Source organism: Syngnathoides biaculeatus, chromosome 5 (assembly GCF_019802595.1).
Source record: "Syngnathoides biaculeatus isolate LvHL_M chromosome 5, ASM1980259v1, whole genome shotgun sequence".
Classification (NCBI taxonomy): domain Eukaryota; kingdom Metazoa; phylum Chordata; class Actinopteri; order Syngnathiformes; family Syngnathidae; genus Syngnathoides; species Syngnathoides biaculeatus.
This window is the reverse complement of record NC_084644.1, coordinates 34,307,840-34,322,024: the sequence shown is the minus strand read 5'-3', so window position 1 is coordinate 34,322,024 and position 14,185 is coordinate 34,307,840. Positions and strand designations below refer to the sequence as shown.

The 14,185-nt window shown below is 45.0% G+C and overlaps 1 long non-coding RNA gene across 1 annotated transcript in view; it reads right to left on the bottom strand.

Moving 5' to 3' along the window:
• LOC133500865 (uncharacterized) overlaps positions 1 to 1,618 on the bottom strand; it is a 39,941-nt gene extending 38,323 nt beyond the window's left edge. The window contains exons 1-2 of the long non-coding RNA XR_009795045.1: positions 1,561 to 1,618; positions 1,377 to 1,441 (exon numbers count right to left, since the gene is read on the bottom strand). This is a non-coding gene — a long non-coding RNA (uncharacterized LOC133500865). The remainder of the gene's footprint in view (positions 1 to 1,376; positions 1,442 to 1,560) is intronic.
• Positions 1,619 to 14,185: the final 12,567 nt, after the last annotated feature.

The window sequence follows — 14,185 nt, the reverse complement described above, 5'->3', positions numbered from 1 at the left end:
AGATCTGCGTACGAAATATGTCGATATGCGCGTCGGACGGCATCGGGCTGCTCCGCGGACGGTGGCGAATCTGAACCCAGCCAAGAATGCCTCACTCAGCCGCGTGTGCACAGTAATGCACCCCAGCTCGGCGGTTTTCATCGAGTACTGTGGCGGCTATGAACATCCCCCTAAAAGCGGCACGCCTCGGCTAAGTTATATGCCACCACCACGCTGAAAATCACCCGTTCGGCGGTCATGGCTTCTGTGAAGGCTGCGCGTCGGGTTTTGCAGGTGGGGGCGGCTCTGAAGAACCCAGCCAAGAATGCCTCACTCAGCTGCGTGCGGTAAGTAAAGCACCCCGGCTCAACTGTGTTGCTCATCGCGTACTGCAGCGTCTGTGAACAGCCCCCTAAAACAGCATGGCTCGGCTCCATCATAAGCCACACCGGCCGGCTGCGATGAGCCGCGATGGCTCATCTCCGCTGCGGAAGTGGATCGGATGGGGATGCAGTTTGGCCGTGATCGCATATCATCTGAATATGGCTCGAAACAAAAGTGTAATATTGCCCCGGCATCTTCACTCGGTAATGTGGTGTTCTCCTTTTCGAAAAGAGCTTCCGTGCCAGAAGGGGCGGATTTGTCTCCCATCGTTAGGCTGCACCGCGTGTTTTCATTGGCGAATGTCCGGGTGACGTCACAGATGGAGGATGCAGCCAATATGGCGACCACTTGGATATCGTACAATGACACTTCTGCAACTTTGCACATGGATGACAAGCTCTCCGCTCACATTTATTTTTTTTGTATAGACATTGAAGGGAATAATATTATAAGTATTTTTCATTGCAATGTCTATTTTAGAATGTTTATAGGGATGACACTTGGGCTTTAATGCAGTTCTACGGGGCACAAGCAATGCAATCTGTAGGACGGTCCCAAATTGCGATGAGAGGAAAAGCTCATGAGTTGGTTGACATGATGATTAGGAGAAAGCTTGAATTATTGTGCATCCAAATGAACAGGTGGAAAGGTAGTCAGGTAAAAAAGTTCAGGAGCAGTGTTTAGATTATTTTACCATGGAGTACATGGGAAGAGAAATGGAGTAGGGGTTGTTAAAAGAAGAGGTGGCTAAGAATGTCTTAGAGGTGAAAAGAGTGTCAGATCGAGAGATGAGGCTGAAACTTGAAATTGAGGGTGTGTTGTATAATGCAATGAGCGACTATGCCCACAGGTAGGATGTGACCTAGAGTTAAAAGAAATTCTGGAAGGAACTAGATGAAGTAGTTCTGAGCATTAAAACAAGTACAAAATCTTCACCTGATTCTCAACTGTATATTACTGGTAAAAAAAAAAAAAAAAAAAAATTCTGTACAAAATATATAATGTTCAATTACCTCTTCAGGGTCTGTTTGATATTTTCCTTGCTGGTTAACCATCCAACTTTCAACATTTGGAATTTCTGCAAATCAAAAAGAAGATGACAAAATTGGGAATTAGTTTGTTGTTAAAATTAAACTCAACAACTTTTTCCATACTTAATGATAGCAGTTCTGCATAAACAGAAGGATATTCCGTCACCTTCAGTTCAAGGACAATGAAGTCGCCCAGATTTTTTGTCTGTACACTGTCGATGTCCTCTCCTTGTGCTGCCCTATTGTTTTGATGTCTGACTGTGTCCCTTAACTCAGTAAGCAGCATCCACCGTTTTTTTTGGAATCCTGAACAACAATACATGCACAATGCAAAAGCACAAATATGACAAATAATTCTCAAGACAAGTTATTTGTAGACATTTTTGGCTTACTTGCTTCTTACATGGGGCAACTCTCTTTGGAGGAATGGTAGAGGCTCATGTTTGGTGTTGGATGGCTCGAGTTTGATGGAAGATGTCTTGGTTTTGAATGTCTTGGTGTTCTTCTTGGTGACGGTGAACCACCTGTTCCGCTGCTTAAAACAGTATGAATAAAACAGAATATCATAGTAACCACGTTTTTTTTTTTTTTTTTGTGCTCTTTGGACCAGATTTTGTCTTATCAAGTGCTTTAAACAGAACATGTATTTACTTTGATGGTCTTGCAGGGCGATTAGAGCACTGGCATCACTTTCCGAATCCTCCACTTCAGGAGGTTTTTGAAGCTGTAAAGAAAATAAACCATGACTTGCATTATCACATTACTTGAAAAGTTTATAGATGTTGTCATGACATGAATTCATTGAATTCCTGGACTCTTTGAAAAATTAAAACGAAACATCCCAAATTATACATTTATAAAAAATACTACATCGATGAATGACACTGTTGATATGCATGCAGTGAGAGGATTAAATGAGACATGCCAATTATGATTCCACCATACACAACTGGGGAAAAATAACTTACTGGTCACTTTTACTATATCCGTCTTATTCTGTCCCAAGGAAGTTGGATGGGCACTATAACCCACTTGTGTTAGCTGAAAAGAGAACAGATATTTTGGATTAATTATAAATGTAATGGGCATAGCCGGCACCCTTAATTGATGGAATATATATCCTCATTGGTGGAGGCCAGTGTTTCAGGATATTTCCAACATATTTTTTCATGTAGCAAGATTCCATCTACTAAAATTGCGTTCCACTCCCAAGAAAATATCTTTTCTTCAATTGATTTTCCAAAGTAACTTTGCCTGGAAAATAGATCAATATATTAATGTAAGTACCAAATTTTTCATTACACATGTTCTAGTTCAGGGTGTACCAGGAACCTGCCCGTTGACTGCTGGGATAGGCTCCAGCTCCCCTGGGACCCTTGTGAGGATAAGCGGCTAAGAAAATGAATGGATGGAATTTAAAAAAACAATCACTGGAAAGAGCTTTGAAAATCCCTTAAAATCTTACTTAAATCATCTCAATCGCTCAAACAACAAAAGTTATGACCATTTAAATATTCACAATATGGGCTAATTGTTGGTAGGGGAGATGCCAGCGTGTTGTCATTTGTTATGATTACGTGATAGGTCGAGAACTTCCAGTAGGTTGAAAGCCAAGTAAACACAACGGCTGTCAGCAAGTGCGATCATTGATTTGTAAGCTCATACATTTAATTTTCGGTTTTGATGAATGAAAATCTTTGCATTTTAGTACAATGGTTATATCGTGTGTAGTAGTTGGCTGCACAAACTGTTTGGTGAAAAGATCCGGCTTAAAATGTCACTGAATACCGATCGCAGAAGGACAAAAACAGATTGTTTTGTAGGTATTATGCAGAAATGATGTTGCTAAATTTGATCATTTCTTACATTCACAGGATCTGCTCGCAATGATCCGAATGATCCTGATCATGTCTCACATGTTAATATGGGATATAAAACTTCAGCCATGTTAACTCCTGATGATTTAACGAAAATGTATCAGCGAGTACAACCTCAGGAAGATGACAAGCATAGGACAGCAAGAATCCAGCAAGAAACAAGCAACGTTACATCAATTCTCCGAGAACTATCAAACAGTACCAGTAACATTGATCAAGAAGGGGAACTTGGGGACAATGAAGAAGAAAACCAACCTGCTGCAGGTGAATGTTTCAAACCCCATTTTAAACAAATCACATTTCTTAAAGACAAACAACCACAAGATCACTGTATTTAGAATTAATCTTATATATATATATATATATATATATATATATTATATATATATATATATATAGTGTTCATTGCAGTAAATTTAATTCCCTTACAATAAAAAAGTGATTCCATATTTTTCTATTACTCTCAGGCGTTCATGACCCTTGCCTAAGTGTCATCACAAAGCTGCAGGGTAAGAAGAAGTAGCTTGGTGAGCTGACCAAACCACAAGATGACCTGAGATAGTGTCGATGGCCCCCTTTTGTTATCGACACGAGGCTGTGGTAGCTACCTGCACATTCAAGGTTCGTGTCGATAAACTTAAAAGCCGCCAAAAAGAGAACACATGCTTTCTAGCACGTTCCCAACACCACTCATGACAGACGCCTTAGGTGGTGTGTGGAAAATGTTAATTCATTGCCTTCACAGCAAAAAACACCGGAGGCTTCTAGACTCGCAGCAACAACCAACATTTTTTGAAAAAAAGAATATGACGCATTTATATCTTTCATCTTCTTCTTCTCCTCAGTCAACTGCATCAGCACCGCTGGCAGGCAAAACATCCCACAGCCAGAGAACAGTTGGAAATGTTAAGTGTGGGTACCTCTGCAAACTTTAATACTCAAACTTAAAAAAAACATGTCAGCTGTTTATTTTTGTTGGTCATGTTGGTACTCAAGATGTAATGGATGAAAATCCAGCTGATTGAGTGGTTTTCACAAACCGCATCTTTAAAACTGAATAATGGTTCAAATCCAGATTTGGTCAGATGACTTCATTTGGTTGATAGTGATTGAAGGTTTATGAACGTAGTGCCCTCTTCAACGCACTGACAGCTCATTTCCGATTTTTCAAGATGTAGGTTTTATAATAGTGGCTTGTCTTACATGATTGACTTGTCCTATTTTGAAATCTCCATAGTCATGACAGTATTTTTATATTGTAACAAATACTTGATGCATTTTATTATGCGACTTCAGCATGTGTATTAACTCTGATGTTGCCTGAAAATTGTTGTACTAAAATTATTTCTGTACAAATTCGAAACAAATTTGAGATCAAGCACTTTGCCACTTTCTGCTCTTCAAAACTTTTTCCAGAATTTTTACAGAAACATTTTGTTCTATCAAAATTGTATAGAACATCACAACCGAAGTTCTGTAGAGCAAGTTGTTCTGTACAAATTCTATAGAAATTTGAGATCAAGCAAAGTACCACTTTCTGTTCTTCAAAACTTACTGGAGAATTTCTACAGAAACATTTTGTTCTATCGAAATTTTATGGAAAGTCACAGCCAAAGTTGCATAGAACAAGTTGTTCTATACAAATTCTATAGAATTATATAGGTTTCTCTAGAATTTCTATAGAATTTTTACCAGAGTTGAGCCCTCCTTCTTGTTTGCTTTTCTGAAGAGTAAATAGGATGCTTTTATTTTTCTTATTTTTTTGAAAGTAAATTTCAATTATAGCTGAGTCTAAGTATTGAAACCCTTTAATTGTGGGTTTAAATGGAATAACTGAAAATAGTTTATTTGAGGTAAGATTTTCATTTTTATTCTAGGTATTCTTCCCAGAAATGTCACGTCCCATCGGAACGAGAGTAGGACCCAAATGCAGGACTCAGAAGATGCAAGGTAGTTCAAGAAGACACGTTTATTATATGCAGAGGTAGGGGATCGAGCAAGCAGTCCGGTGCAGCAGCGGTAGTTGGGACATCGGGTGAAGAGAGCAGGTGAGCGGACAGGCAGGGGAACAATCAAAGCAGGCAGAAGTAACGAAGGAGTCAGGCTTACAAAGTTGGTCGGAGAACGGACGAAGGTTGGTACACACAGGTTCAATCAGGGATACCGGAGCACACGAACGGGACATGAAGATCAACGAACTGGTGCCGGCCAGTTGTCATCGTAGTCATATAAATCCACAGCATAATCAGGCTGCATGAGGCGCCGGTGTGCACCTTCCAATCAGCGCACCTGCGCTGACACCCGCACAGCTCGTGCTGGAGTGGCAGGATCATGACAGTACCCCCCTCTCAAAGGCACGGCTCCCAGACGTGCCTAAACGAAAAAACAGACAATAATTAACACAGGCACGGGTGGCCGGAAGGGGTGTCCGGAGGAGGGCATGCCCCCCCCCCCCGAACCCCAGGCCACCAAACGCAAGGCGTTCGGGTGGACAGGTCAGGAGGACGACACGGACGCCAAGCACCAGGGTCCCCCCGGAGCGATCCGGGCGGACGACCTCTGTGAGGAACCAAATGGCAAAGCAGGAACCAGAACGAGGCAGGCCACTGCTCCGGACGAGAACCTCCCACGCCGTGGTTGAAAGACGACCAGGGATTGGTCGCCACCGAGGCTTGGTCAGTAGGCAGCCGTGGATTGGTCACCAACGAGGCCAGGTCATGAAGCGGCTGGGAGCCATCTGGAGCAAATAGGATGATGGAGAGAAGGACCAGAGCCATGACCGCCTTCCCGAAGTCTCTCCAGCTCCAGGGTGGCTCCACAGAACTCCCCAGCTCCTCCTGGACCTTAACGTGAGAAGGCGGCGACCCCATCGCCTCCTCCTGGACAGCAACGTGAGAAGGCGGCGACACCTTCGCCTCCTCCTGGACAGCAACGTGAGAAGGCGGCGACACCTTCACCTCCTCCTGGACAGCAACGTGAGAAGGCGGCAACACCATCGCCTCCTCCTGGACAGCAATGTGAGAAGGATGCGCCAGTACCACCTCCTCCTGGACAGGAACGTGAGAAGGCGGAGGCAACATCACCAACTCCACCTCCTCCTGGACGGGAGCGTGAGGCGGCTGGGGAACTGTCGCCACCTCCTGGACAGGAATGTGAGAAGGCGGCGGCAGCATCAACTCCACCTCCTCCTGCGCGGGAATGTGAGGCGGCATCGGGTCGGTCCCCACTGCCACGTGAGCTTGCACTGCTTCCGTTGAAACAGCAACGTGGGCGTGGCGCGGTGGTGAATCCGTTTCCAGGGCAACGTGAACGAGAGTCGGCAGAGTCATTCGAAACTGACACGTGGGCGCGTCTCGGGAGCGGGTCAGTTCCAACTGCTGTGTGAACTCTGCTCGGAACAGCCAAAACCTCGACGTGGGAATGGCGAGGAGGCGGGTCAGCTTCCACTGCGACGTGCACTTGACGAGGGGGCGGGTCGGTTTCCACGGCAACGTGAACGAGAGTAGGCAGAGAGTCAGTCGAAACTGACACGTGGGCGTGTCTCGGGAGCGGGTCAATTCCAACTGCCACGTGAACCTGCGTCAGCAGTGAGTCCGTCGCCGTTGCGACGTCAGCGTAGCTCAGCTGGTTCGCTAATCCTTGCCGGACCTGGGCCGTGAGAGCCGCCAATTCCGCGCTCTGCCGCTCTATCTCCGCCCGCATTTTGCGGCGGAACGCTTCGTGATTTGGCGACTCCTCCTCCCTCAGGGCTGGAAGCTTCGCCACCAGCTGCGGGTCTGCGGGCTTCGGCGTTGCCGGCAAAGAGTGGGAGGACTGTGTCTTAGTTGCCGCGCAGCGGGAGGCACAAGGGAGCGCCCGGCCGGGGCGTCTCCTCTGGCCGCCACGCGGAGGTCCCGGGTAGATGGCCAAGCGGGTTCCCTCGTACAGATTGGTGTACTTGGACCTACAGGGCGAAGTCGCTCGGGTGCTGGAAATGCGGGGAGGTGAAACAAACTGACTGGGATGAAAGATCGGACGAGCAGATTCATAATCAGAATAATCGGAGTCATACTCCGGCAGCCGGTCATACAAATCACGGTCCTCCTCATATTCCGAAAAGTCAGAGTCCAGAAGAATATGAGGAGCCGGACGGGTCGTGTTCGGGACGTATTCATACCTCGCTGGCGGAGCGTAAGACACGGAAGCGGAGGACATCAGGGAGCCTACCCGGATCGGACAGGCTTGGTCCTCCGGCAGACGGTCTACCTTGCGTCGGTCCCGGCGACGCCGGGTCTTTTCTGCTGGGTCCTGTGAGGGCCAGTTCGTTCTGTCATGTCCCATCGGAACGAGAGTAGGACCCAAATGCAGGACTCGGAAGATGCAAGGTAGTTCAAGGAGACACGTTTATTATATGCAGAGGTAGGGGATCGAGCAAGCAGTCCAGTGCAGCAGCGGAAGTTGGGACGTCGGGCGAAGAGAGCAGGTGAGCGGACAGGCAGGAGTCGGTACACAGGGGAACAATCAAAGCAGGCAGAAGTAACGAAGGAGTCAGGCTTACAAGGTTGGTCGGAGAACGGACGAAGGTCGGTACACACAGGTTCAATCAGGGATACCGGAGCACACGAACGGGACATGAAGATCAACGAACTGGCGCCGGCCAGTTCTCATCGCAGTCATATAAATCCACAGCATAATCAGGCTGCATGAGGCGCAGGTGTGCCCCTTCCAATCAGCGCACCTGCGCGGACACCCGCACAGCTCGTGCTGGAGCGGCAGGATCATGACAAAAAATGAGTTAAGTTAATAAGTTATTCCAGGGTATGAATTCAGCTCATATTTTTTTTAACCAGAAGAGGAGCATAGTTCATATTTGGTTAGCTCTGTGAGATTTGATGAGATATTGATACCTAAATATTTGATATCTCCTCCAGGAATTGGATAATCTAGGATTTGATCTCCATGAATTTGCTCCAATTGTTGATTTTTTTTCAAGGTCATAGAGTCTGACATTTGTGAAAGTGTATTAAAGTGAATGTAACGTCAATTTTTGAGCAAAGTTATCTTATCTAGATGAAAATATATTTTCAACTGAACCATAGAATGCATAACTTGTTCAATGTTTTTACTGAAAAATATAAGTACTTGTGAATTACAATGCACAATTAAGTAATGCTCTGCTCTGCTCTAGATAAAGTGGCAGCCGCTTAACCTGAGATAACACAAGAACAAGAACATCTAATCATCAGAACTGTTAGAACCAGGAGCACCTGTTGTCTGTGAAAGAAATTATTGCAAACTTGAACACACATGTACTCAGCAATCTTCCACACAGATGCACACACACACATGAACAAATAGAGACGCTGGACGGTGGAACAGAATGTCCTCAAAGCGGTCTTGGAGTCATTCTCCATGGCCTCACTTAACTCCGCCCATGCCCGAGTTTTTGCCTCAGTGATCACCGAAGCTACATTTCGCTTGCCCAGCCCATACCTATCAGATCTACCTATTATCGTAGCTATCAAAAATTCCCTATAGTACTCCTTCAGCATGACAATCTCCCTCACTTTTTTTGTCCGCCAACGTGTTCGGGACTTGCCGCCACGACAGGCACCAACCACCTTATGGCTACAGCTTTGGTCGGCTGCATCAGCAATGGAGGGACGGAACATCGTCCACTCAGACTCAATGTCCCCCACCTTCCCTGGAATGTAGGCAAAGTTCTTTCAGAGGTGGGAGTTGAAATTTCTTCAGACAGGGGAACCTGCAGCCAATCCCAACCGACTCTCACAATACATTTGGGTCTCCCACATCGGACCAGCATCTTCCCCCACCATCGGACCCAACTCTCTACAGGTGGTGATCAGTTGACAGCTCCGCCCCTCTTGTCACCCGGGTGTCTAAGACATGCGGTCACAAGTCCGATGACACAACCACAAAGTCGATCATCGAACTGCGACCTAGGATGTCCTAGTACCAAGTAGACATGAGAACACTCTTATGCCTGAACATTGTGTTTGTTGTGGACAATCCGTGATGAGCACTGAAGTCCAGTAACAGAACACCACTCGAATTCTGATCAGCGGGCCATTCTTCTCAATCACGCCCTTCCAGGTCTCACTGTTATTGCCCACATGGGCATTGAAGTACCCCAGCAGAATGATGGAGTCCCCTCTCCAGCACTCCCCCTAAGGACTCCAAAAAGGGTGGGTACTCTGAACTGCTGTTTGGTGCATAGGCACAAACAACAGTCTGGATCCATCCCCCAACCTGAAGGTCGAGGGAGGCTACCCTCTCATCCAGTGGGGTAAACCCCAACATACAGGCCCCCAGCCAGGGAGCAATCGGTATACCCACACCTGCTCGGCACCTCTCATCGTGGGCAAGTCCAGATTTCAACAGAGTCCAAACCCTCTCAAGAGGAGTTGTACGAGAATGTGTAGAAGTGAGTCCGACTATATGCCGTCGGAACTTCATGACTTGGGCTCCTTTCCCGCCAAAGAGGTGACATTCCATGACCCTAAAGCTAGTTTCTGTAGCCGGTGATTGGATTGCCAAGGTCCACACCTTTGGGCACTGCACAGCTAACATTACACACCACAACTAGAAGATAATTAGGGTATGTGAAATTTTGGTGTAATGTCAAGTAAGAAAATACTCCAATTAAAGTAATAAACAAACACATGAGTTCATCACGAGTGCATTTTTTTTAAACCACCAGTCTCCACAAACACTGAATCAACTTATTTTCACTTCATTTTACCTCTTCAAGGAAAATAATCCAGTTTGTCTTGGGCTTGAACAAGAGCGTTGAAATCTGCCTGAATGTCTAAGAGAGATATGCAAAGGACAACTAAGATGTGCTCATCATTGACGGAGGATCTGTGTTTGGATTTATTGTACTTCATCATTGAGAATGTCTGCTCATAAATGTAAGATGATCAAATAGGACTAGAATCATCTGATCACGCCTTCTCAGATGTGGAAAGTTCTCCTCTTTGCAGGAAGAGTAAAAATCCACCAGTGGGACTGAGCTCACTCACCATGTTTTGTCTATTTTCCTCTAAAAATGCAACAAACTTACTGTGATTTAATGCTCTTGTGCTGAAAAAAAAAAAAAAAAGTATTCTCCATGTGGTCAATATGGTTAATTTTTAACATTGATTTACACAACACATCTTGATGTACATTACAATGTGTCAATTTCTCCACAGGATTAATTTCGGTCACCTTATCCTGCATTCTCTTCAAAATTCAAACTTTTTTTTTCATATTTGGACAATCATTCAGTGTCACACCAGCCAGCTTGTCCCATTTCAATCCTAACTTGTCAAAACATGCAGTTACCGCTGTGAACAAGTCACCCACAGTGGTGGTCCCTTTCATTGATTGGTTGCTACTTCCTAGGCGATTTGAAAATATGCGGTTATCCCACATAAAAACCCAAGCAGCTAAAGAGTGTCATATATATCACAGCGCTATTCTTTTGTGTGTGTTTCCTGTTTGGTTGTTTGATCAAGCAGAATGAAGAATCTGCGTCCCCTTTATGCTGGAATAGTTTTATTGTGTCACAGTGGAGTTTTTTGGCTTCCTTTGTGATTTCTTCGTATTTTAAATATTTTTTTTTTTATTGAGGATCAATATATCAGTTTAATGGAGCCCTATGGAGGCACAAACCAGTACAATTTGTAGGCTGGTCCCAAGCCCAGATAAATGTAGAGGGTTGCGTCAGGAAAAGCATCTGGCATAAAACTTTGGTAAGCAAATATGAGCATTCATCTAAAGAATACCTTACTAGATCAGTCGTGGTTTGGGTGAACAACTCCTGTTAACCTGCAGGGCATCGGTGGAACTTCAGTGACAGTGGGTCAAAAACACAAAAGAGGAGGAAAGTGGATTCATAGGGAGAAGAAGAAAAGGAATGCATAGAGCCTGCAACTTAGTGTGGGGTCTTTGAATGTTGGGACTTTGACAGAAAAAGCTCAGGAGTTGGTTAGGAGAAGTTATGATATATTGTGCATCCAAGAGAGCAGGTATAACGATAGTAAGGCTAGAATTTCAACAGCAGGGTTTAAATTATTTTACCACGGAGTAAATGGGAAGACAAATGGAGTATGGGTTATTTTAATGGAAGACCTGGCTAAGAATGTCTTGGAGGTGAAAAGAGTATCAGATTTAGTGATGAGGCTGAAACTCAAAATTGAGGGTGTTATGTGTAATCTGTTTAGTGGCAATGCCACACAGATAGGATGTGACCTGGAGATAAAAGAGAAATTCTGGAAGGAACTGAATGAAGCTGTTCTGAGCATCCCAGACACAGAGAGAGTTGCGATTGGTGCAGATTGTAATGGACATGTTAGTGAAGGAAACAGTTGCGATGAAAAAGTTATGGGTAAGTACGGCATCCAGGAAAGGAAATTTAGGGACAGATGGTGGTGGACTTTGCATAAAGGATGGAAATGGCAGTAGTAAACACCTTTTTCCAGAAGAACAGGAACATAGGGTGACCTACAGGTCAAGGTAAAAGCAGCCAGGTGGATTTTATTGTGTGCAAACGATGTATTCTGAAGGAGGTTACTGACTGTAAGATAGTAGTAGGGGATAGTGTAGCTCAACAGTATAGGATGGTAGTGTGTAGGATGACTCTGATGGTGGAGAGAAAGATTAAGAAGACAAAGGTAGAGCAGAGATCCATGTGGTGGAATCAGAGAATGGAAGAATGTTGCACAGCCTTTTGGAACGAGGTGAGACAGGCTCTCGATGGACAGGAGGAGCTGCCAGAACACTGGACTACTGGAGCCAACGTAAATCAGAGAGACAGGCAGGAGAGTACTTGGTTTGTATCCTGGAAGGAAAGGGGAGAAGGAGACTTGGTGGTGGAACCCCAAAATACAGGAAGTCATGCAAGGAAAGAGGTTAGGGAAGAAGTGGGCTACTGAGAGGACTGAGGAGAGGTGAAAGAAAGACATTGAGATGCGATGTTGTGGAAAAGTAGATGTGGTGAAGTCTAAACAAGAAGCATATGACGGAAAGTATACTAGATTGGACATTAAAGAAGAAGAAAATGATCTCTACAGGTTGGCTGGACAGAAGAATAGAGATGGGAAGGATATGCAGCAGGTAAAGATGATTTTGCACAGATAAATAAAGATAAATGTGTTGACTGGTGTCAGTAGTGTGCGAAATAGATGGAAAGAATACTTTGAGAAGTTGATGAATGAAGAAAATTAATGAATGAAGGAAGAGTAGAAGAGGCAAGTGTGATGGACCAGGAACTGGCAATAATTAGTAAGGGGGAAGTTAGAACGGCACCAAAGAGGATGAAAAATGGAAAAGTAGTTGGTCCTGAAGACATATCTGTGGAGGGTTAGGCTAGTTATGGAAGCAATTTGGAGTTTTTGATGAACTTGTTCAACAGAACGCTAGCAGGCGAGAAGATACCTGGTGTGCGAGTTCCCATTTTTAAGAATACAAGTGACATGCAGAGCTGGTGAGAACTATAGAGAAATAAAGTTGATGAGCCACACAATCAAGTTCTGGGAAAGAGGAGTGGAGGCTAGACTCGGGCAGGAAGGATCTGTGAGCAACATTAATGTTTCATGCCTAGAAAAAGTACCACAGTTGCATTATTTGCCTTGAGGATGCTCGTGGAAAAGTACAGCGAATGTCAGAAGGACCTCCATTGTCTCTTTGTGGATCCAGAGAAAGCCTATGACAGAGTAGCAAGAGAAGAACTGTGGTACTGCCTTTGTGAGTCTGGTTTGGCAGAGAAACATGAATAGTACAGGACATGTATGAGGGCAGCAAAAGAGTGGTGAGGTGTCCAGTAGATGTGACAGAAGAATTTAAGGTGGAGGTGGGACTGTATCAGGGATCAGCTGTGAGCCCCTTCTGTTTGCTGTGGGAATGGATATGCTGACACATGTTAGACTGTTAGTTAGACTGAAATCCCCTTGGACCACGATGTTCGCAGATGACATTGTGATCTGCAGTGATAGCAGGAACCAGGTGGAGGAGCAATTAGAAAGATGGTGACATGCACTAGAAAGGAGAGGAATAAAGATTAGCCAAAGTTAAACAGGATATATGTGTGCGAATGAGAGGGGTTGAGGGGGAAGAGTGAGGCTCCAGGGAGAAGAGATAGCGAGGGTAGATGACTTCAAATACTTGGGGTCAACAACCAGAGCAATGGCGAGTGTGGTAAGGAAGTGATGAAACGGGTCCAAGCAGGTTGGAACAGCTGCTGGAAGGTGTCTGGTGTGTTATGTGACTAAAGAGTCTATGGTCAGATGAAGGGGAAAGTTTATAAAACAGTGGTGAGGCCAGCCATGATGTACAGATTTGAAACAGTGGCACTGGAGAGACAACAGGAAGCAGAGCTAGAGGTGGCAGAAATGAAGATGTTGAAGTTCTTTCTAGGACTGAGCAGGTATGATGGGATTAGAAATGAGCTCATCAGGGAAACACCCAAAGTTGGATGTTTTGGAAGAAAGCTTCGAGAGAGCAGACTTTGAAGGTTTGGACATGTCCAGAGGCGAGAGAGTGAGTATATTGGTAGAAGGGTGTTTAGAATGGAGCTGCCAGGCAAAAGAGCAAGCGGAAGACCAAAGAGAAGGTTGATGGGTGTTGTGAGGGAAGACGTGAGGGCAGTTGGTGTTTGAGAGGAAGATGCAGGAGATAGGTGCACATGGAAAAAGATGACTCACTGTGCAAGCCAAAAGGAATACAAGAAGATATGAGGGCCAAAGTCATGAACCACACCAAAAACATAGTGAGGGTCTGTGTTAATGGTGACGGATTTCCTGTTCGCCATGCGACAGACTTCTGTGAGTGCCACCAACTCAACTCCATGTGACAAGTAATGCAAAGGTAGTTGTGACGAAGCTACTACTCCAAAATCATAAACCACCACAAAGACGCTGCGGCAAGAACCAG